Source organism: Felis catus, chromosome C1 (assembly GCF_018350175.1).
Source record: "Felis catus isolate Fca126 chromosome C1, F.catus_Fca126_mat1.0, whole genome shotgun sequence".
In the NCBI taxonomy this organism is placed as follows: Eukaryota; Metazoa; Chordata; class Mammalia; order Carnivora; family Felidae; genus Felis; species Felis catus.
In genome coordinates this window covers 96602855-96626628 of record NC_058375.1, presented here as the reverse complement: position 1 = coordinate 96626628, position 23774 = coordinate 96602855, and the positions used below count along the sequence as shown (strand labels likewise).

Sequence of the window (23774 nt, the reverse complement as noted above, 5' to 3'; positions counted from 1 at the left end):
AAAAACAATTACAATATTATAAAAGGAAAGTCTGAGAAACTGTCACAGCCAAGAGAAACCTAAGGAGACATGATGTCCAAAAGTAATGTGGTATCCTGGATGGGATCCTGCAAGAGAAATAGGACATTAGGGGAAAACTAAAGAAGTTTGAATAAAACTGTGGACTTTAGAAAATGGATCACTATGGGTTCATTTATTGTGACAAATGCATCACATTCATGTAAGATGTTAGTAATAGAGGAAGCTGGGTGTGAGATATCTGGGAATTCTGTATTACCTTCTCTAAGACTGTTTTCAAATTCAAAGTTTATTAAAAAATACAAAGCAAATAAACCTAGCTATAGATCAAGTTGATTCTAGAAACATAAAGAGAAGAATTATTTTAAGTAACTTAAATTTTTTTTTAATGTTTATTTATTGAGAGAGAGACAGAGTGTGAGTGGGAGAAGAGCAGAGAGAGAGGGAGACACGGAATCCGAAGCAGACTCCAGGCTCTGAGCTGTCAGCACACAGACGGACGCGGGGCTTGGGCCCACAAACTGTGAGATCACGACCTGAGCCGAAGTCGGACGCTTAACTGACCGAGCCACCCAGGCGCTCCTGTTTTAAGTAATTTTAAAACACAGTATCCTGAGGACAAACTTACACACAAAGATATCTTAGATTGCCTATTTGCAATAGCCAAATTATGGAAGCAACTTACTGTGCTGTGTTTGAGATATGATATATTGAAATATATATTAATATATCAGAATAAAATGCCAATATATATAATATACTTTAATAATATTAGATACTAATATATATAAAGAGAAAGAGCAAATACATGATTATTTTAGTATCATTAGAAGCCAAACGTTTTAGCATAAAAGAGATGAGATAATATAAAACCAAAGGAAATATGTAAAAACTTATCTTCATTTGAATTAGAAATGTAAGTATTAACTCATAATTGACTTTTTTCTAAAGAATGCATACTTCCTAGCTCTGTCCACTAAAAATGCCAGGATGGATGAGCAATGAACACCCTGAAAGCCCAGACTGTAATCTCTAAATCCCCTTCCCCACAAAGGAATGAGGACTCCTTGGAGAAATGGCTAATTATAGATCTGAGGTAGATGAGCCTGGAGCATCTTGTGCCTGAAAGTAAGGAAATTACAGAGACTATAGGGTCATATGAGAGCAAACAAGCAAACAAACAAGCAAACAAACAAACAAACAAACACAGGAGGGGCTCCTGGGTGGCTCAGTCGGTTAAGCGTCCGACTTCGGCCTAGGTCATGAGTTCGTGCTCCGCATCCAGCTGTCCTCTGTCAGCACAGAGCCCACTTTGGATTCTCTATCTCCCTCTCTCTGCCCCTCTTCCCCCCTCAGAAATAAATAATAACATTAAAAAAACACAAACAAACAAACAGCACAGGAGCCGACTTGAAATGGCCCCCATTGGCCAAAGACGGAACGTTTGAACATGAAGAGACTGACAAGAAACAAATAAGAGAGAAAGTAAAAGAGTAACAACCGCAATGAATTAAAACCCATCAAATATATAAAAGTTTACGAACCCATTGTATGTATCTCTTTCTTCCCCAGCCAAGAAAGAAAACTTCATGGTTACTTTCTGAGAGTACTAGGATATCAATCATTCTGATACATATAAATATGATAAAGGGAAAGAGTAAAGGTTTTATCTTGCCTTTTCTCTACAGACTGTATTTCCTGATAACCAAATAGCCTATGAAGGAAATTTCTTCTATATAGAAGAATCACAGCCAATAAATGCAGGAAGAAAAATAGAACTGAAACCCAAATCACCATTTTGTAACCCCTAATGAAAGAGGAGAACCAGGCAAAGCTCAAATGGGCTGCTAAAGCCTTTAAATAAAATGCTGATGGAGAATTTTATAACGGATAGATCAGGACAACAACACTTGAACCAGCTGATCAATCTTAACTAAAAGTGGAATAGCTGGATATAATGTTCTTCTCCCTGAAATACTGAATCTAATCAAGCCTCTACCCATCAGTTTATAGAAAATAAGAGAGAGAGAGGAACCTGTTACAAGCAGTACCATGAGCCAAATCTAGAATGTGGGAAATTCTACAGAACAAATGAAACAGTTTCCTCCGCAAATAAACGGTGTTACGATAATGGAAAGGGGCTATTATAAGTTGAAAGAGACATACCCACCAGGCACAGCATGTGTATCTTTTTGGATCCTAATTTGAACACATCAAATGCAAAAAGCTATTTTTGAGCCTAGTATGGAAAATGGAGCATGGACTAGGGAATACGACACCAAGAAGTTGATGTTGTTGACTGTGATGATGGCATCTGATTACGTTAAAAAAAAAAAAAAGTCCTTATCTGTTACAGAAACATACCAAAGAACGATGGACAAAAGAGTAAGATGTCTGGGATCCACGTTTAAATATTTCAGCCTCACCTCCTCCCCAAAAGTTGGTATAGACGGAACGGAAACAAGAGTAACAGGCTGCTGATAAATTGTTGAAGCTGAATGATGGGTACCATGAGGCCCATCAGACAACTCTCTCTAATGTTGTGTATGTTTAAACATGTTCGGGGTAAATAGAAAACAACTTTTAATTTTTAAAAATGGTGCCGGTGTGGGGGAACCAAGGACATTTTGATTCTAGATTGGGGTGTCTTTTATTTTTTTTTCTTTTATTTATTTATTTTTATAAATCTTTTCTTTCTTTTATTTTTTTTTATTTTTTTTTTAACATTTATTTATTTTTGAGACAGAGAGAGAGCATGAATACGGGAGGGTCAGAGAAAGAGGGAGACACAGAATCTGAAACAGGCTCCAGGCTCTGAACTGTCAGTACAGAGCCTGATGCGGGGCTTGAACCCACGGACCGCGAGATCATGACCTGAGCTGAAGTCGGACGCTTAACCGACTGAGCCACCCAGGCGCCCCGATTGGGGTGTCTTTTAAATAAGCAGCTTAGGTGATTCTGTCACAGCTGTCCAGGACCAGACTGAGAGAATCAACTCTAGTATGGCTCTGCTCTAGGTAGTGAACAACACGTACACAGAAGTATTTCATGGCCCTGACCAGAGTGCCCAACTATTAGGGTTACATAATATCTTTACTTCAGAGCCCATTTCTTGACAGGGTATGCTGGATTCTCCAAATTCGTTAACTGAAGGATCAGTTGGATGCCCACAGACTTTCCAGTGGGTGCTGGTTCCGTAATGGTCTTTCCTCCAGCTGTTGGGCTGTGCATGCATACAGTGTCTTCAGGCTGGCTTATTGCAGGGTCCAGCAGTCTCCCTTGTCCTCTACCCAGAAGCCAAGAAAAGCATGTTTTCTGAGGCTCGTGACCCATCCACCCTCTCAGTTTGCTTATATGTGTATTTTAGCTCAGTTACCTAGAGCAATAAAGAAGAAAATCAGCAGAGCCCATGCTTCTGTACAGAGGTCCCCTAAGATCTCCAAGAAAGCAGATCTGTTTAGGTAAACCGGAAGTGAGAATCCTCTCGGGCACCTGAGCTACTGAGTTTAATTGGGATGCAGCTGTTTTTCCTCCTTCCGCACACTCATTCCTAGTTCAGCCTGCAGACAACAGGGAGTTACCAGTTAATTGACTGTTTCTATGATTGTCATTCACTTTGGCACTCTTCCCGATTCTTTGTTGCTACAGAATGCTGCTTTTAAAAGTATTTGCTTTCCTGTGGACCCTGACGAAGACTGTGCCAGGCTAAAATTCTTTAGGATTTGTTAAAGGCGGGGGGGGGGGGGCAATCTATCTGGGAAGATGGTGTGTGTTGTGGGATTTGGGGTGTTGCTGTGAACCAAGAGCTGAGTGGAGCCAGGACTAACATCCGGGTTATATATTACATAAAGGAGCTGGACAAGTTTCCAGTCTCAGAACCAGTTGGGCAGGTTGAGGGAGCTTTGTTTGTGTGTGTGTGTGTCTTTTTTTTTTTTTTTTTTTTTTTTTAATTTCTCACCACTCAGTTGAGCAGAGGAAACTTTCAGCTTCAAGTAAATGGTTCACTTGGAACGTCGAGAAAGGTTTGCAAGATGGGGCTTGGGTTTCACGGCTCTATCATCCCTTTCTGCTAGGTGCTACGCCCCCCAAGATAGGTACAAGGCAATAGAAGTGAGCAAGATGTGGGACCCACCAGCTCTCAGCCCAGCTCTAGACCTAGGTTGCCAATAGCTTTTCAACTTGGCTGGCTTCTGATATAAAAAATAATGGGGAGCCACTGCCAAAATCAATACATCATGTTTGTATGTGTGCGCCTGCCACGGGTTACATCATGGTATTGGATTTTTGGTGGTCACCCCATCTCCTCTCCTCATTGCTTAGAGTCTAACTGCTGCCCGACCTTCTGCCAAACTGGCCCAGAGCCTCCCTCCCTTGCCTCTTCAGTGGAAAGTTCCAGAGTCATTCTGAGTGTGCCTCTTCAGAGTGCTTTGTGATTTTTATTAAAACGAAAACAAAAACAAAAAAAACCCAGGAGTTTTGCCCTTCAGGAACCCTAATTGGTTCCCAGGAGATGAGATGATTCTTCTGGCTCTCACAACCTCTAGATTTCTGCAAAGCATTCTCTGTTTACCAAATGAATACACCAGTCCAGGAGCCAAGTGGAAATCGGTTCCAGGCCCTCTCTACTTAAAGAAGGAAAGAACACTATATGCTGTAAATCAAAAAGGACGGGAGGTTGAATTTCAAGAAGAGCCTCTTTAATTCAAGAATTCATCCCTGTGAAAGGTGAGGTCCAATGGATTAGAGTGGATATTTTGCACATACGGTGGATTAGGGTAAATATCTTACAAATATGTAGTACAGGCCTTGCAACTAACTCAGTTGCCCGTTTCCTTCCCTCTACCACTCAGAGTGGGGAAAAGGCATGTTTACAACTTCTAGTGCCCAGATGGCTCCCCAGACCAATTAAATCGCTATCTCTGGGGGAAGGTTTTGTTTTTGCTTTTGTTTTGTTTTGTTTTTGCTTTAACTCCCAGGTGATTCCAGCATGCTACAAAGTCAAGAACCAAGGCTCTAGCAGAAAGACCAATGGGCTGGGAATAAAATGAGCCACTTTTCAAACCCTGCCCTTTGCCACTGAACGTGTCAACCTATAAAATTATAGGCGACTCTCTTCTAAGATTGTTTGAGCTCTAAAATTCTCTGATTCTCTTTCAACTGGTCTCTGTCCTGGAAACCAAGAGCATCCCAGGGCCAGCTGTTTTTCCATAACACCTGGAATGTCTCTAAAGCCATCTACAGCGTAAAAAGATCTGTCTAATCGGGTCAGTGTGCTGGTGAGTCCAGATTGCCTTACCGGACTTAAGGAAACAAGTAGTGTGGTTTACAAAGGAAAAATACAAGCTACATGGTGTTTCTGATACTTATGGGCCTATCAACTAGTTTCAAATGAGTAGTGGAATTTTTCTTAATGCATATTTAAGTCCTGTAGCTGTGCTAATTCCCAATTCCTCCAATGTTCAGTTAATTGGAAATACATCCTCCTCAAGAATGCCTTAGAATAAAAATGGACTCCCCTCCTCCCCCACCAGTCCTCTCCACTGGTGGAAATTTAAATACTTAGGAAGCTAAGGAGACTCTAATCCAAAATATGCATTTTTGTCTGGCCTGGACTTTAATTAGATATTACTGTAGTAGCCTAAATGGATAGAGAGAAGCTTTAACTCTTGAACTAAGGCACAATTAGTCAGGCATAAAAGAACTCTAAAGGGATACTAATTGCTTTTAAAAAGATAAATTGAATTGAGCCAAAGAAGCAGAAAATTACCTTTGTGGGGAATCATCTTGGTTGTTTAAGAAATGGAGGGCTGGTGGAAATTGGAACAATTAACGTGTGCATGGCTGGGAGGAGAGGAGGCCCTCGCTCTTTTCTCGGCCAAACACGAATCCCAAAGGCAGAGACTCTAGAAACTTGAATGCTGCCAACTTTAGGTAAGGCTGTCTTCCGGTCTCTGGTAACCTGCATGCATACCTTAAGCTTGTGCCAACGATTGTTTTGACATCTCATGGCCAGGATCCCCAGTGTTATTTGAAAATGTTATGTCAAAGGGTGTGGTATGCAACTGTCTCAGTGAAGGTAGTTGAAACTCAGTTTCACTTTTAAGATGAACCTTCAGGGCAAAGGTGAAGTGCTTTTTCCTCCCTGTGAACTCCATAGCCCTTTAGGGTACTTCACTCACAGGATGAGTTCCGTGTGTGTAGAAACTGTTGCATTTATAGCTCTGTGAGTCAAGCAAAATCAAACTACATGTGGCGGGTCATGGCTACACAAACACTGGGAGCCATTGACCTAGAGGTGAATCTGGAGATGCTCTTTCGAGAAGGAGGCATTTAGAAAAATCGCCCTTCCTGCCCCCAGAAAATCTTATAGAGGGCCAAACGTGTTTGGGTCATTCAGTACTATGTGCGAATGGTCCTTGGTTTTCCCCTCACCTAATTAAGCACAAAATTTGGAAATATTTAATAAAATCTATTGGTAACCCCTGGATACTTGTGTCTTCATGTTCCCTCTCCTTTCAAAAGCATTTGCAATCAGCCAGTGCTGCCTTAACCATCTCCTCTCTGGGCTTCTTTTCTCACCTCACAGCCTGCCTTTTTCCCAGTCCCCTTTGCTGGCCCTTGGCTGGCTGCCTGACTAAGGCTGGAAGCCCTGAACTTGGTCCTGGTCCTCGCCTTCTCTATGTCACCCTTCCCTGTTGGTGACTGCATCCACGGCCATGGCTTTGAACAGTGCCTCTCTAGGGCGCCTGGGTGGCTCAGTCAGCCAAGCAGCCCACTCTTGGTTTTGGCTCAGGTCTTGATCTCATGGTTTGTGAGACCGAGCCCCCTCATCAGACTCTGATGCTGACAGCGTGCAGCCTGCTTGGGATTCTGTCTCCCTCTTTCTCTGCCCCCCCCCCACTTGTTCTCTATCTCGCTCTCTAAATAAATAAAAATAAACTTTAAATAGTGCCTCTTTGCTGATGTGTCCCTCATCTATATCCTTAGCTCAGACTTGCCCCTGAGCCACACACCTAACAGCCTGCTCGGTATCTTACCTTTGGTGTCCAACAGGCACCTGAATCCTTGATTCCTGCCCTCCCTATGTTCTCCATTAAGTAAAATAGAACCACCTAGTGGCTCCCACTAACACCTAGCAGTCACTCTCAATTCTCCCCTCCCCCCACCACATCAAATCCACCAGCGAGTTCTGTTGGTTTTATCTCCAAAATACATTCCAAATCCTCCCACTTATTTCCATTTCTACTTTTACCATCATCTCTCACCCAGATTACTGTAATAGCCTCCTGGCTGATCATCCTGCTCTCCCTCTTGCTCCCTGACACGGCGCTCTCCACTCAGCATCCAGAGAGAACTTTTCAAAATGTAAATCAGATCATGCTAATCGTCTGGTTAAACCCCTGCAGTGTTATCCCAGGAATGCAAGGATATCTGGTTGTATAAAACACCATATTAACAGACTAGAGGAGGGCAGCTGCATGATCCACTCCGCTGACGCACAGAAAGTGTTTGATGAAACGCACAATTTTTTTCATGACAGAAATTCTTGGCAAACTGGAAGTGGAAGAGAACTTCCTTAAACTGATAGAAGGTGTACCTGTTGAAGTGTTGAAGCAAACATAATCATATTTAACGGTCAAACTCTAAAACCATTTCCACTGTTGTCAAAAAGAAAGGTAATGCCTAACATTGCTTCGAGAAAGCATTGTTCTGGAAGTCCTAGACAAGGTGAAAATGCAATTCAACAAATGTTTATCAAGCGCCTACTATGTGCTAGGGGCAGTTCAAGGCCCTTAAGATTCACCAATGAATAGGGGCGCCTGGGTGGCTCAGTCGGTTAAGCGTCTGACTCTTGATTTCAGATCAAGTCATGATCTTGTTTCGTGAGATCAAGCCCCACATTGGGCTCTGAGCTGACAGTGCAGAGCCTGCTTGGGATAATCTCTCTCCCGCTCTCTGCCCCTACCCTGCTCGTGCTCTCTTTCTCTCTCCAAATAAATAAATATAAAAAAGAAAAAGACTTACCAGTGAATAAAACAGACAAAAACAACATTGGGCAAACACAGTAGTGAAGAAAGGCAGGAACAAACAATAGACATTGTTATGTGCTGACCTGTGTTCCTCCCTAAATTCACATGGGAAAATCCTAAACTCCAGTGTCTTAGGATGGGGCTGTATTTGGCAATAAGGTCTTTAGACAGATGATTATGGTAAAATAAGGGATAGGGTGGGCCCTCATCCAGTCTGATTGCTATCCTTACCAGAAGAGGAATTCTGGACACCCAAGAGACACATGATGAACGGGCACAGAGGACAGACCAGGTGATGACACAGAGAGAGGCACTATCTGCAAGCCAAGGGCAGAGGCCTCAGGAGAAACCAAGCCTACTGATACCTTCCATCTTGAACCCCTAGCCTCCAGAACCATGAGAAAATAAACTTGTGTTGTTTAAACCACCAGTCTGTGGCATCATGTTATGGCAGCCCACTCAGACGAATACAGATATTAGTTTACATAAATAACTATATAGTATATCAGAAAATGACAAGCCAGTATTTTTAAAAGACATACGTAAAAGAGATCAAGGGCAGTGGGGAGGCGAAGTGTGGACTGGAGTGTTAAACTGGGTGGTCAGAGGAGGCCACACAGAGAAGGAAAAAGATAAGATGTATGAGAACAGGAATGTACGGTGGGGAATGAGTCAGACGTGGTACATAGACAGCTTCAGCTTTGTCGGTAAGGTTTTGTTTCTTGTGCTTGGTGGTGGGATCATTGCATTGTTATCTGCACCTTTTGGTCTGCCTGTGAGATTTCATTTTTTGGAAAGGTTGGCTTGGAAAGGTTGGCACCTGGATACTGGCTGGTGGTTGTGACAGCAGGGCCACGGCAAGGCTGAGCTGAGACAGCGGAGTGAGGGTGAAGCGGGTGTGTGGGTCACACCAGTCACACCAGGCACAGGTGGCTCAGGATATTATGACCACACGTGGGAGGGGAGAAAGAGAAAGGTGTCCGGGGTGACATGCCGGCCATTGCACAGGACAGTGGAGAAAGGAGTGTCACTGCCAGGACACAGGATGAGGAGCGGGTATGGGGGCTGGGGGGTGGGACCCCGAGCACAGGGTTGACAAGTTGTTTTTGAGGTGCTGGTTGGTGTTCGATGGCAGGAAAAGAGGAAGGAGATGAAAGGGTGCGTCGCATCTCTGATTCTAGAACGCTCAGACTTGATTCTTGAGGGTGGCCTCTTTTCTGCTTAGACACCAAGGGCGGGGACCCAAGATCAAGTTGAAATCATATTCCGCTGCAGTTCCTTGGCACTCAGGCACTGCTCACACGCCTGGATTCTGTGCTCGGAAACTCTGGAAGCTGCCTCTCTCACCCAACCCCCTGCCCAGGCCAACTTCACGCACTGCTCAGGGAATGCTAGCGTTGGTTGGGAATGCTAGCTTTGAGATCGGTCATCAGCAGCACCCTCCTTCTTTTTAATAAGGGTTTACATTCTAGAATAGATTTAGATTACAGAAAAGTTGCAAAGATAGTACAGAGTTCCCATTTTCCCCACACCCAGCCTCCCCTATTATTAACATCTTACATTAGTATATTCGTCACAATTGATGAACCAATATTGATGGATGATTATTAACTAACGTCCACAGTTTATTCCTTAGTTTTTACCTATTGTCCTTTTTCTGTTCCAGGATCTTATCTGTGATATCTCGTTACATTCAGTCATCCTGTCTCCTTAGTGTTCTCCCGACTGTGATAGTTTCTCAGACCTTAAACAGTTTGAGGAGCGCTGGTCAGGTATTTTGTAGAATGTACCTCATTTGGGATTGGCCTAATGTCTTCCCTCACTCCCCTACTTTTTTTACTTGTTTCCTTTCCCCCCAAACAAAAGCAGGGAACAGGTGCTGGCTTGAAGCCCTATGTGGTGGAAGGAGAGCCTCAGGGCATGTCTGTGAAACTCGGCAGGGCTCTGAGAAACCCAGTCTAGAATAATCCCTCATTTGTGGACCAGGAAGCAGCTCTCCCATGCTCCCATCACCCACTCACTTCAGATGCGAGCATCTCCTTCCCAGGTACATTTCCTGTCTCATGGGGACCGACAGACAGTCTCCCTGATTGTTCAGAACCGCCCCCCAACACGCCGAGCAAATGATCCTTTAGATCCTTCAGCTCAGCCAGATGGGTCAGTGGATCAAGGACCACTGTGAAAAGTTAGCCGCAAAAGCATATGTTTAAAGTTTGATTCCATTGCTTATTTCAAGGGCTCATGGACCCTGCTAATGAAACATGGACCCCAGTGAGGAATCCCTGAGGCAGGGTGGCTTGTGAAATACACACACTTACTAGGAACTGAATGTTGTGCCCATCTCCCCACCCCCTCAATTCACACTAGAAATCCTAATCCTGCATGTGATGGTTTTACGAAGTGGGCCTTGGAGGTGATTAGGTCATAAGGGTGAAGCCCTCAGGAATGGGCTTAGTGTCCTTTTATAAGAGACCCCAGAGCTCCATAGCCCTCTTTCCACCATGTGAGGATACAACCTGGAAGAAAGCCCCAGGACCTCACCAGAACCCAGCCATGCTGGTGCCCTAATCTTGGACTCCCAGCTTCCAGAGCTGTAGAAATAAATTCCTACTATTTATAAGCCACCCAGCCTATGGTACTGGTGATGGGTCTCTCAAGTGGTTTTAGGTGAGTGGCCATACCCTAAATAAACTCAGGTTTATCAAGACCTAGGCTCTGGTGTCCGGCAGACCTAGGCTAATCCTAGCTTGGCCCCTTTGTAGTGCTGTCCCCTAGGTGGGTCCTCTGTGCTCCCTTTCACACTCTGTAAACTCAAAGGTTGTGGTGAAGACTGAGTGAGACAAAGCCCAGCACAGTGAGCATCTGGTCAAACTCAGTAGATGTTGGCCTTATCATCGTTGCCACCACTGCTTCTGTTGTTGTTCTCAGGCACAGACAACACCGTGTGCCCCTTGTGTCCTGTGCCATTCTCTCTCCAGTGCACCAGGGCTGGAACAACACCCGGATCTAAGGCTCCTCTAGGAACTGTGCTATTCGTGGCAATGACCAAAGGGGAACATTTCTAAGCTGGCCAAGGGAGGCCCAGGAAGCAGCTCAAAACTCAAAATAACCCCTTCAGCCAATGGGGACTTTGGGCTCCATCTGGAATGTCTCGACTGGGAGAGATGCTCTCAGGGAAGGTCTCAGCATGTCCTCCCACTAAGCAGTGTTTTCCAAACTGCAAGTTGCAGCCCATTGGTGGGTCTGGAAATCAATTCTGTGGGTTGTGCCCAGCCCCCTTTCCCCCCCCCCACCAAAAGAAAGAAAGAAAGAAAGAAAGAAAGAAAGAAAGAAAGAAAGAAAGAAAGAAAGAAAGAGGAAGGAAGGAAGGAAGGAAGGAAGGAAGGAAGGAAGGAAGGAAGGAAGGAAGGAAAGAAGGAAGGAAGAAAAAAAGACTACACTAGAAAATGTCAGAGGGTATCCTTTGTAGACAGTATAATTTTTTTTTCAGGAAATTGATTTTGTTTGAGTGCACGCATGTGTGCCTGTGTGTGTCTACTGGGTCGTGTTGTAAAATGTCTTTCTATGGTCAATGGTCAACAAACTTGCTGAGCCACGACTCTAAAGTGCATGCAAGAGTGAGGTCTGGCGGGTGTTTATGAAGCCCACCACAAGGAACGAAAGAGAAGAGAGAACGTTTAGGACCAAGAGTCAGTTCTAGGGGCAGGGACTGAGTGGAACGTTCGGGAACCTTCCCACTCCACCACAGGCCGTACGCACACCTCAGGATATTGTATTATCCTTTCCTGGCTCCTCTTGGGGATTAGCAGCTACAAAACAAACCATAAGCACCAACCCCATAAACAATAAGGACTTGTGTGTTTGTGTGCAGGAGCCGTAAGGGGCTGGAAGGACTGTGTCCTATAACCCGTGCTGTGTGGCCCAAAGCCCCAGGAGACAGAGTGGGAGGTGGCAGCATTAACAGGAGCAGACAACTACAACGGGACACCAGCGGCCTCAGAGGAGGCCATCTGGTCTGGCCTGCTCCTAACCTTCACCGCTTCTCCCGTCTTCAGGGTAGAGCGAGAACTCTGGTACCTTCAGTATCTCTCCCTCAGTCTCTCTCCTGTTCTGGGCACTCCCTCCAGGCACTCGGACCCATATGCCCAGACCATCACGCTGCCCTCTTCCTCTTCTGGTCTAGAATGTTTAAAAAAATTTTTTTAATGTTGACTTATTTTTGAGAGAGAGAGAGAGAGAGAGAGAGAGAGAGAGAGAGAGAGAGAAAGAACGAGTGGGGGAGGGGCAGAGAGAGAGGGAGACACAGAATTCAAAGCAGGCTCCAGGCTCTGAGCTGTCAGCACAGAACCACGAGCCACGAGATCATGACCTGAGCCAAAGTCGGACGCTCAGCTGACTGAGCCACGCAGGTGCCCCTCAATTGTTTTCCACAGACCTTCTCCCTGGGACATCTGCGGGCCTCACCTTAGAAGGCGCCTGCCTCCTGCAGATACCAGGTCCTGCTGTCTCTCTGTGGCTCCCAGGAAGCGCATTTCTGAGTGGCTGCCTGCCACCCCCTCTGAGACTGAGCTCCCGGACAGGACCTGGGTCTAGTTCACTGTGTGCTCACTGCCTACCTGAGCACCGTGGACACTGAGTGACGCCTGGCTTGTTTTTTATTGAGTAGGTAGAGAAGAAAAGGGTGAGCCCTCTCCTGAGGTCAAATCCTGTTTGCTCTATCGGGCTCTACGTCCCAAATTTCCAGGAATCTGAGCCATGAGGAGGTCTGAGAGCAGCAGGAAATGCAAGCCCAAGGACAGATGTGAATCAGAGAGGCCAAAAAACAACACCAAGTCAGAAGTTGGCGCTGCGTAGACAGGTGGGTGGGACCGGGATGGTGCTCCAGAACAGGTTGTGGCTGTTCCTTTGCCTTTTATTGCTCTGGCTTTGCGTGGGCCGTGGGAGCCCAGCTCCTGTCCCTGGGGCACCTTAAAAGAACTTCAGGACCTCTGACTCCAGGTTCAAAGGTGGGAAAGTACAAGGTAGGTTTGTGGCAGCATGGGAAAGAGCAGAGGGCTGGGGCAGGTGGAGGCAGGTGGAGCAGGCAGCTGGGGCAGGTGGAGAGCCCCAGCAGAGGGCTGGGGCTGGAGGGTGGCCTGGAAGGCCAGCTTGGGGGATAGATTTTATCCAAGGCACCAGGAGACCATCACGGTGGGGGTGGGGGAGGTGGTGGTGGAAGGGAGGGGGGAGGGGCTACAGCCCCACCCCCTATGGTTACATGCGAATTTGGATATATTTTTCTAGGAAGAAGACCATAGCTTTCATCAGCTTCACAAAAATATTGTGACCACAAACAGTAAACAAACACTGTGCTCGAGGCTTTTGAGCAGGTTTCGGGAATCTCACTCTGGCAACGGTGTACGTGGTACAACAGAGTTTCACTAGTTTCCCTGGTGGAAGAACATGTGCCATGGCAAGATAATGTGTAAATATTTGAGATCTGACATTTGGTTGTTTAATAAGACTGCCTGCCTCTCCACATAAGAGCTAGAATTTTTATTTTCTAATAGAGCTAGCCTCCGACGTAATATCCATGCCTGTTACATTCACGGGGGCCTAGCTGTCCAGCTGCGTGCTCTCAGCTGCCTCCAGCAGGGATACTCTTTCCTTTGTTTCCCGCCCCACAGCTGGCTTTGACTTCCTTTGACTCAGAGGTCCCCTGATGGGATACTCCTCCGTCCCCGGGGGCAGTCCCAGGGGGTTGTGGTGACACAAGCCGCCCGTCCCTTTTCTGTCCTGTCCCACCATGACCGCACCAACGGTACTCGATGTGTCAGACTTCTCTGAACAGTTGGGGATAAAATAGGGGGCACTGTCATATCAGAGGGAAAAAAATGATAACTGTCCATTTCATATGATTCTCCTCCTGACCCAGGAGTTAGGCATCAGAGATGTTCGACTCTACACAAGGAAGCCCCTCTGGAATCTCATTTTGTTCTCGTATCCTCTGTTCTTCCCTCTTCTAGGCCTACGGTGCAAATATCCACCCTCCCCTTTAGGGAGTCCCCTTCCCTATCCACAGGGCTGGCTTCACCCCACAACACATCATCCTCTTCTCCCTAGATGGACATGGTAATTTCTGATGACAATTTCCCCCAAGTCTGATGTACTTAGCCCCTCCACTTCTACCACCAGAACTGGGGGAGGGGGGCCCTGGGGGAGAGGGTTTGGATCTCACCCATCTGCTGGGTCTGAGAACTCCTGTCCAGTGGCCGTTATAGAATGAGGATTCTTCCTGTTCATCTGTTGGGGAGCCATCATTCGCATACAAATACATCTCCTGAAGACAAACTTTAATTCTCAGAAATGGTACACATGAAGGGAGGCCATCTTTGCTCTCAGTATAACATCAGCTGCACAGGTCCCTGCTCACAATGGATACAGCAATTATTGTGCTGTGTTTGTCCCTTGTGCTGCCCCCCTGCCTGCACCCTGGCTTCTAGGCAGTGCCTCTGGGCCTCCAGAAATCAAAACACACTTTGCCATATTATGCAATAACCTTCAGTTCTGCTATATAGAAGGTAAGGAAAACAAATGAGATGGATGCCACTCATAAGAAGCCTTAAGTAGAGGGGCACCTGGCTGGTTCAGTCGATAGAGTGCGCGACTCTTGGTCCTGGGGTTGTAAGTGTGAGCCCCACGTTGAGCGTAGAGATGACTTTAAAAAAAATACAATCTTTAAAAGAAAAAGAAATCTTAAGTAGAGAGAGAAAGCAAATAGCTTGTGAACTACGAGCAAGACTCATGGGTTAAAGTAAATAGTAAGTAACCTATAAACATGGAATGAAGAAGAGTGTTCCTTGTCGATAAAAAGGAATGACGAGACCAAGTCATAAGGCATGAAGCATGTCAGGATGATAGCTAAGTCATCCCTACATTGGCCAATTTGAAGCCCCCCATACTGCATATTGGTGCCCCTTCAGCCTCATATGTGCTCTGCCCTAGAAATGAAGGTCAAGCCCATGGCCATGGAGCTCACTGATCAGTGAGATGCATCTAATGTCCTTGCTACTAGGTCTGATAGGGCAAATGTGTGCTGGTTTTGGGCTGAGGCCCCATGTTCAACCTTGTTGAACTAGGCAGTGTTCTCCAGAGAAACAGAACCAACAAAATATGTGTGTGTGTAGAATAGAAAATTGATGCATGTGATTATGGAGGCTGCCAGGTCCAAACTCTGCAGAGTAGACCAGCAGGCTGGAGACCCAGGAAAAAAGCTGTAGTTTGAGCCCAAAGGCAGAATTCCCTCTCTTGTCTCTGGGGAAGTCAGTCTTTTTTTTTTTTTTTCAACGTTTTTATTTATTTTTTTTGGGACAGAGAGAGACAGAGCATAAACGGGGGAGGGGCAGAGAGAGAGGGAGACACAGAATCAGAAACAGGCTCCAGGCTCCAAGCCATCAGCCCAGAGCCTGATGCGGGGCTCAAACTCACGGACCGCAAGATCGTGACCTGGCTGAAGTCGGACGCTTAACTGACTGCGCCACCCAGGCGCCCCATTCAGTCTTTTTCTTAAGCCCTCCAACTGATTGGGTGAGGCCCACCCCCAATATAGAGTTCAATCTGCTTTACTTACTCTACTGATTTAGATGTTAGCCCCATCCAAAATATACCCTCACAGAAATATCTACAATAGTGTTTGACCAAATTTCTGGGTACCATAGCCTTGCCAAGTTGACATATACAATTAAGTATTATAAATCTCAGCTCTGGTTCCCATAACTTCCCCATCATTGGGCAAAGCTGATGTCACTGAAAAAAAGAAAGAAGTATGAGCTTGTACAACCCTCGAATCAGATAGTGAGGTCCTTCCACCCAACGTGTATGCTACCCTAAGTGTGTTACCCTGCCTTGTATCTTTCCTTTTGCTTCTTGTTTTACGTTTTAAATGCATCTAATAAACCGTGTTGTTGGACATCTTAATTTTATCTGTGAACTTTTCTGTTGCATGTCCTCTGGAATAGCTTACCTGGTGGTAGACTTGGAGGGTACTATCTCATAAGGTAATTTCTTTCACTACAATGCCCAAAGACCTGATATCGGCTTTGCAATGACACCTTTCTGCACCTTAGGCTACCTCTATTCTCATTGTCTGTGGGCAGTGGGGATGGGAATGAGGGTGATAAGGATCAGAACTCTCCACCCCATCACTGGCTTCATGGGTTCCATTCTTAAATTTTTGTTTAATGTTTATTTTTGAGAGAGAGAGAGAGAGAGACAGAGCATAAGCAGGGGAGGGGCAGAGAGAGAGAGAGACACAGAATTTGAAGCAGGCTCCAGGCTCCAAGCCATCAGCTCAGGGCCCAATGTGGGGCTCAAACTCACGAACCACGAGATCATGACCTGAGCAGAAGTTGGATGCTTAACTGACTGAGCCACCCAGGTGTCCCTGAGGGGTTCCATTCTTCTACTTACAAACCTTCCATAACTATTTGACTGTGTTTTTCAGGGACTACAGGGCTGGGGAGAAACTAAAATTGCCTTCTGTCCGCAGTGGTTGGTTATTAAGAAGGACGGGAACACAAGTCAGAGGCTCTGATGAAAAATGGAAAAACACAAGCAGAAGTCCCCAGATCCAACCCTTCCCTTCCTCCTCCTCCGGGAACCCCAATCTCTGCCATAACAGAGGTCACCACCTCCAACGTGGGAAGGGAGACTTTGCTCTCCTGATGTGTGCGGGTGTGTGCAGAAGCCAGGAGTGGCCTGGGTTGGCAGTTAAGCACCTTATAAGCAGGAACTCATTTTTCTTTGAGCCTCCAGCACCTACATCCTGCCTGGCTCATTGTAGGTGTTCAGGGTAAGTTTGCTGAAAGGAAGTGGAGTTGGAGGGAGAGACTGCTGACCACTGCAGGCCACTGCAGCCAGAGATTTGTGGCTGACATCTCATGTTGGATACCTGAATGCAGCTCTCCCTAGAAGCAGTGATGACACATTTTAGTACCGTGGCACAACACTGATGGACTTACGTAGGCTTTTGGTAACCGATCTGGGGACGTAACTAGCATATATAACCCCATGCTCTATGGGATATGAGGTATAAATTCTAACAAATTTACTTTCAGAATCCATTTACTTATAAGTTGAGAGCTGCCTATCCATATCCCCCGCCCCCGATGCCAGCCAATCTCAAAATTCAAATGTGTCTATATACTGGTGAGTATCTAGGAAAGCTTTCAGCTTCACCTATTCCATTGGCTTCCTCCACTCGGGGTGCACACGGTGATTCTACATTCCATCCTGCGCCTTGTGGCTTAGATGCCGTAACACCCCAGGGCAGAAAATGTTCCTTGCTTTCACTCCTTCTCACCGTACATTCTCGCCACCCAGTAAATTGTGAATGCGAGAAACAGAGTAATCACCATACCGCTTCTTAGGAGAGACTCATTTTCCATTCACACCTTCTCCCTGGAAAGCAGGAGGGGTAGGTTGTGAAGGGTGAGTGATGGGGAAGAGTTTGCACAGCGGCACTCACAGCACCCCCCATGCACACCCACTCATTCCCAAGTAGGGTGAGCCAGTACATTAATACCTTCTTGCTTCCTTTCACTGAAATCAGCCTGCCTGACTTAATCCTCCAGTGTTAGCAGTAGAGGAGGGGTTTCTGCTCTTCAGGATGAATGTTCTTTATAAGGAAAAGACGCGGTTTACGAGAGACTTAATGCCTTGAATGAATGGAACATACTAAATGAATGTGAACTGTAACAGTTCCTCTACCATAAACCTATGCACGCTTTTCAGAGTAGCCTGGGAAATGGGTTCTGGAGAATATTTTTATAGCACATAGATCTGAGTTAGATCGGTGGCTCTCAGCTGGGAACAATTTTGCTCCCCAGGGGACATGCGGCAATGTTTGAGACATTTTTGGTTTTCATGATTGGTGGGAGAGGTTAAGGCCAGAGATGCTGCTAAGTCAATTTCACAATGCAAAGGACAGTCTTCCCCCCGACCAGCAAAGAGTTACCTGGCCAAAAATGTTAATGGTGTCGAGATTAAGAAACTCTAAGTCAGACAGATATATGTGGTCTGTCAACACTATGATATTACCTAGGGAAACATCCAGAGACCATTAGCAAACTTCATCTTTGCAAAGACTAAAATGTATATAAAGACAAATTACATTCTTCTGAATTCTATTCCCTTATCATTGGTTTACTGGACAGGTTTTAAACCATGATTTAAGAATTTTTAAGTTTTGGGGAACCTGGGTGACTCAGTCAGTTAAGCATCCGACTGCGGCTCAGCTCATGATCTCACAGTTTGTGAATTCGAGCCCCATGTTGGGCTCTGTGCTGACAGCTCAGAGCCTGGAGCTGCTTCAGATTCTGTGTCTCCCTCTCTCTCTGCTCCTCCCCCACTCTCACACACACACTCTCTCTCTATGAAAAATAAACACTGAAAAAATGTTTTTTAATATATTAAAAAATTTTTTTTAAAGAATTTTTTAAGTTTCCCTAAAGTTTCATCACTCCCTGCTAACCATTTTTCACAAATCAATCAAGTTGTTACTACTCAGAGCAAGTAATTTTCAAGAGAACAGAAGACAAACTACAAAATATATTGAGACACAGTAGCTAGCACATCCTCCAACTCAGGGATTATGGCAGATTGCATTGTCTGAAGATGGACGCATAAGTATCTCGCATACACTCTCTTATACACTCTCCTTAGTATGTAACTTGGCATTCATCCCATGGCGCAGTAGGGCCTACGTTCCCTGCAGCTGAATCTGGGAGGGTTTAAGTCGATGGTGTAAGTTCCAAGATGTGACTTCTGAGGCCAGGTCATAAAAGGAAAACAGCTTCCTCTTAATCCTGTTGGAACCCAGCCACCATGCGGAGGAAACCGAAGTGGCCACATATGTGAGTTCTGGCCAACAGCCCCAGGCGAGGAGTGGAGGTCGCAGCTGACGGCCAGCATTCGTCACCGACGTGAGAGTGAGTGAGCCTTTAAATTTTTTTTTTCAACGTTTTTATTTATTTTGGGGACAGAGAGAGACAGAGCATGAACAGGGGAGGGGCAGAGAAAGAGGGAGACACAGAATCGGAAACAGGCTCCAGGCTCTGAGCCATCAGCCCAGAGCCCGACGCGGGGCTCGAACTCACGGACCGCGAGATCGTGACCTGGCTGAAGTCGGACGCTTAACCGACTGCGCCACCCAGGCGCCCCAGAGAGTGAGTGAGCCTTTAGATGCTTTCTGCCCTCAGCCGTTGAACCACCCTCAGTCTTTGAGTGTTCTCAAGTAAGGCCTCAGACTTTGTAGAACAGAGACAAGCTGTCCCCGTTGTGTCTGTTCCAAGTTTCTGACCCACAGAATCCATAAGTATAATAAAAGTATTGATGGAAGCCACAGAGTTTCAGAGTAATTGTTACGTAGTAAGAGGTAAACGGAACAGTAATTCTCCCCCAAATATATATAAACTATTTCCTGTCATAAAATTGCCAAATTGCTATACATTGATCTTCTGCCAAAATGGTGAGTAAATGGCAAACATACTATCGTCGTCCTAGCCTGCACCTAAATCAGACATCACTAATTAATTGCAGAACTCTTTCTTGATGAGCAGGGATCCAGCCTTAAAACTCTCTCAGCAAAACACATCAGCAACCAAGTTATTGGAATTGACATAACGGTTTGAAACCTCTTTGCTATGCCCGATGTTTTTTATAAGAGTTGAGGCTGGTTTCCCCTGGCTTACTCCCAGACAGAAGGATTTATCTGTTGTTTAGTCAGGTGCCCAGAAAAGGATGTGTGGCTTTGCAGCACCTGTTTGCAAAAATGCTGTCATATTAGCTTGGTAGATGAATATGAGGGGAGTCTTTTTATCATACTTTCTGAGAATTTGACTATCAAACAACGATAGCAACCTATTTATGTCAAGAGCCACTTTTATTAAAAACAAACAAACTCAAATCCCTAGTACACCAGAAAAATGTTTAAACCGCTTTTTAAAAAAGTGGCAGAATCCCTGAAAAAAGAAAAAAAAAAAACCTAACATAATGAGATGGGCCCATATATCTAGTCTGTGAATGAAGGTTGTCAACTTTATGCAATAGATCAGACGTAGAACCTTTAATTTTAGTTTGAAGAGATAAGCACATGGTGAAAGGGGACATTGGTACCTGTATTATTTTGAGCTTTGTTCAATGAACATTATTATACCAGGTTCAGGGGAGAGCATGAAGTGACTAGGCCCTCTCTTTTTCAATTTTCTGTTTGCGAATTTGATGTCTTCACCTTATGACTGACAACGAAATTTCTCTCTCTCGTCTATCAGGGATTCTGGGAAGCCAAAGTTGTTTATTTTTAAAAGGAATATAATAATGGTTATCTGAAGAAAATGACTCAGGTGATTGAATTCCTGGGTAGGCAGACAAACCACATGTCAGAAGGACATTTTAACCCAAGATTTCAAGGATTCTGGAGACCTCACAGTCCTCTTCTCGCATGGTGGCTTGTTGGGGTATAAATAAAGTCACTCATAAAAGGGGGTAGGCATCAGGGCCAGAAGGAAAAGTCATACTGACTGAAATTCTCTAAATTGTCCCTTGGAGTATGTTTTAATCTTAAATTTCTTTTTGAAATATTTGTTTATTTTTGAGAGAAGGAAAGAGACAGAGCATGAATGGGGGCCGGGCAGAGAGAGAGAGGGAGACACAGAATCCGAAGCAGGCTCCAGGCTCCAAGCTGTCAGCACAGAGCCCGACGCAGGGCTCGAACCCACAAACCATGGGATCATGGCCTGAGCCAAAGTTGGACACTTAACCAATTAAGCCACCCAGGCGCCCCTGGAATATGTTTTAAAAATCATAACTTAACCAAGGCAATGATCCTAGGAATATTTAAGCCTTGCCTTCTGTGCCTCTCTGTCGGCTCTCCTGGGTCCCTTTCTCACTTTCAAACACACCCACTCTCCCTCCACCCTTTTTCAAACCACCAACAAGCCCTGTGCCTTCAAGGTTTCCACTTGGACACTGGAGTTACTCCTGTCCTCCCCCGCCCCCTTGAGGGATTCCCAGTTCTGTCCTCCTCCTCTAGAAAAAAACAGTATGACCCTTTGGTTAATCTGATGGACTGATTCAAACTGAGGTGTTACCATAGGCTTTTTTTCTATTAAGAGTCACTGCCCTATAGGAAAAATATAGAGAACCATCTAAATTAAAAAAATGAATTTCATTATTTTGTTTACTTGGAAGACCGCATAAAAAGTTAAAATTCTAAACAAGGCAAAAATGCCCACGGACATTAGACATTCACACTCCGTTGAGATAGACACCATTGTGGCCATTTTTCTGATATGGAAATGGAGGCTTAGGCATATCAAGAGATTGTCCAAGGTCCCAGGATTCAAACCCAGACTGACTGCACTGTGAAGCACTTGCTCTTGATGACCATGCCTCACTGCCTCCTGTTATATATCTTGGCTTTGAGAGATTTAGTGGGATAATCTTTTCCAGGCAGCTTGAATGAGCAAGGGCATTTTACCATCCTGGTTCCTTCCTCACAGCCAACATTAAAAACAGCACACGTCTATGGCTGCAGCTATATGCTGGGACACTTAGCAAATGACTTGCTTTGGATAGCCAAGAGCTTACTAATTTAAACACCAATTTTTAAATGTGCATGGAAATTTTTCTTAAGTATATTATGTAATTTCTCGCCTTCTTAAGTTGGATATTCTAAACATAATTTAGCCCTTAGCCTTTCCTTATATACTCGAGGTTCAGCAACGTGAGCATTAGCTACAGTTAACGAGGCTCCAAGACACCAATGCCCTCGGGACTGTTGAAGTACATAGGGCTGTTTTTAACCTACATTTTAAGTGGTCCCAGTCTACTGTGCTACGTGAGTTCTTGTGTCTGCTTTTCATAGATTTTCTGTCATGCTGTCAGCCTCTTGGGTATTGACTCTCGATGCTATTAGTATCTGCCTATATTAGTCCTTCTTTGCCCTCTTAGATTTGCTACTTACAATCTCTGGTGGATGTGAAACCAATATATTTGGGCATATTTTGTCTTAAAAAAAAAAAAAAAGTAACTACCTATTGAATGGCCGAGGGGATTTCTTGTAAGTAGGGAATGTGAATTTTAGTGAGTGGAACTTATAACACCAATTTTAGCTTCCTGGTTCTCTGGGTCAGTAATTGATGAGATTGTCAGTTAACCAATATATAGCAACATCCACTGGTACTGGCCTGTCCACAACCCCCCTTTAAGGGAATTTGTCTATTTACCAGAGTCCCAGCTTCTTAGGTGACCATACTTTGCCCTTTTTAATCATGACTTCCCCACCCCCATTACACACACTGCATGAATTGGATGGGAGTGCCTGACCCAAGGGCAACCAGACCACAGACTGGCCAATGACCATGAGAAAAAGATAAGCTGCACTTAGCCCATCCCAACTCTGGGGCATTTTAATTGGGGAAGACATTAAAGCAAATTGGTTAGAGGTGGTATTTGAACCAGAAAGTTCATGAAGTAGAGTTGTGGCCCATGAGGGCACACTATATCATAAGCCATCTAAAGTGATAACATGTAGAGCTCTAAGAAAGCTGGTTAAGAGAAAGAGAAGGAAGCAAATGGAAGGAGAGAGACAGAGATATACTGCAGGCAGAGAGAGAGAGAGAGAGAGAGAGAGAATGGTGAGATTTGTTCTATGTGCCTCTTTGCTCCAAACACAAGTTTTCTTGAGGTAACTTGACTGAGTCTCTTTGTCTCCCACCCAAAAGAAGCTAAGTATAAAAATCACTTTCTGGGGTACCTCAGTGGCTCAGTTGGTTAAGTGTCCCGACTTGATTTTGGCTCAAGTCGTGATCCCACGGTTTGTGAGGTCAAGCCCTGCATCCAGCTCTGCGCTGACAGCTAGGAGCTTGCTTGGGATTCTCTCTCTCTCTCTCTCTCTCTCTCTCTCTCTCTCTCAAAAATAAATAAATAAACATTTAAAAAGTCAGTTTCTGAGAGCTGAGCTGTTAGTATACCTTACTGTATTCTCTGGACTCTGTGCTAGTGGAAAAACACAAACAACTTAACTATAGAGGAAAACGTACAGAATTTGAAATGGAGACACTTAAGGTCAGAATTAACACAAAAGACAAATATGTATGAAGAAAAAGAAAATAGCTGCTAAAGCTAATAATTATGCTAAAAGACACGACCAGCACCCTATTGCAGCTTGAATAGTCAACCCATCAACACAGAAGCAAAGATGAAATGTAGAACAATCACAAGGCCCTTGAGTCCTGCGAAGGTTCTTTTTTTAATTAAGTGACTATAACCTGCATACGACTCCTGGTTACACGCGTGTAGCACGTGAGTATGCGTGAGTTCCACACGGGGGCTGGGGAGGGAGGTGAGCATCCCCGTGAGGCCCTACAACAGCCCGTGTCAGGAGGCACAGCCAGATGGGTGCTCCCACGAGAGCCCCCTGGGGAAGAAAAGCAAACCAGAGGCAGACAGTTACAGAAATAGCCAAACCAGAGAGGCCCCCGCTCATTCTCTAATCCATTCTTAGCGACTCTGGAGCATGTGGCTCAATGATGCCTTGTTACCTCCACAGAGGTTAGCGAGGCCCCACCACAGAGGCTAGCGAGGCCCACTGGAGGTTCTCTGAACTCTGTTCTTACACCATAAGGCAGTTGATCTAAGATCAGAAAACAGTGGCCACACATCCTCCTTGCACATCACACATTACTG

General features: G+C 45.1%; 1 protein-coding gene across 1 annotated transcript in view; it reads right to left on the bottom strand.

Moving 5' to 3' along the window:
• Positions 1-23774, bottom strand: part of LOC123379085 — a 109954-nt gene that overhangs the window by 47659 nt on the left and 38521 nt on the right. The window lies entirely within an intron of this gene.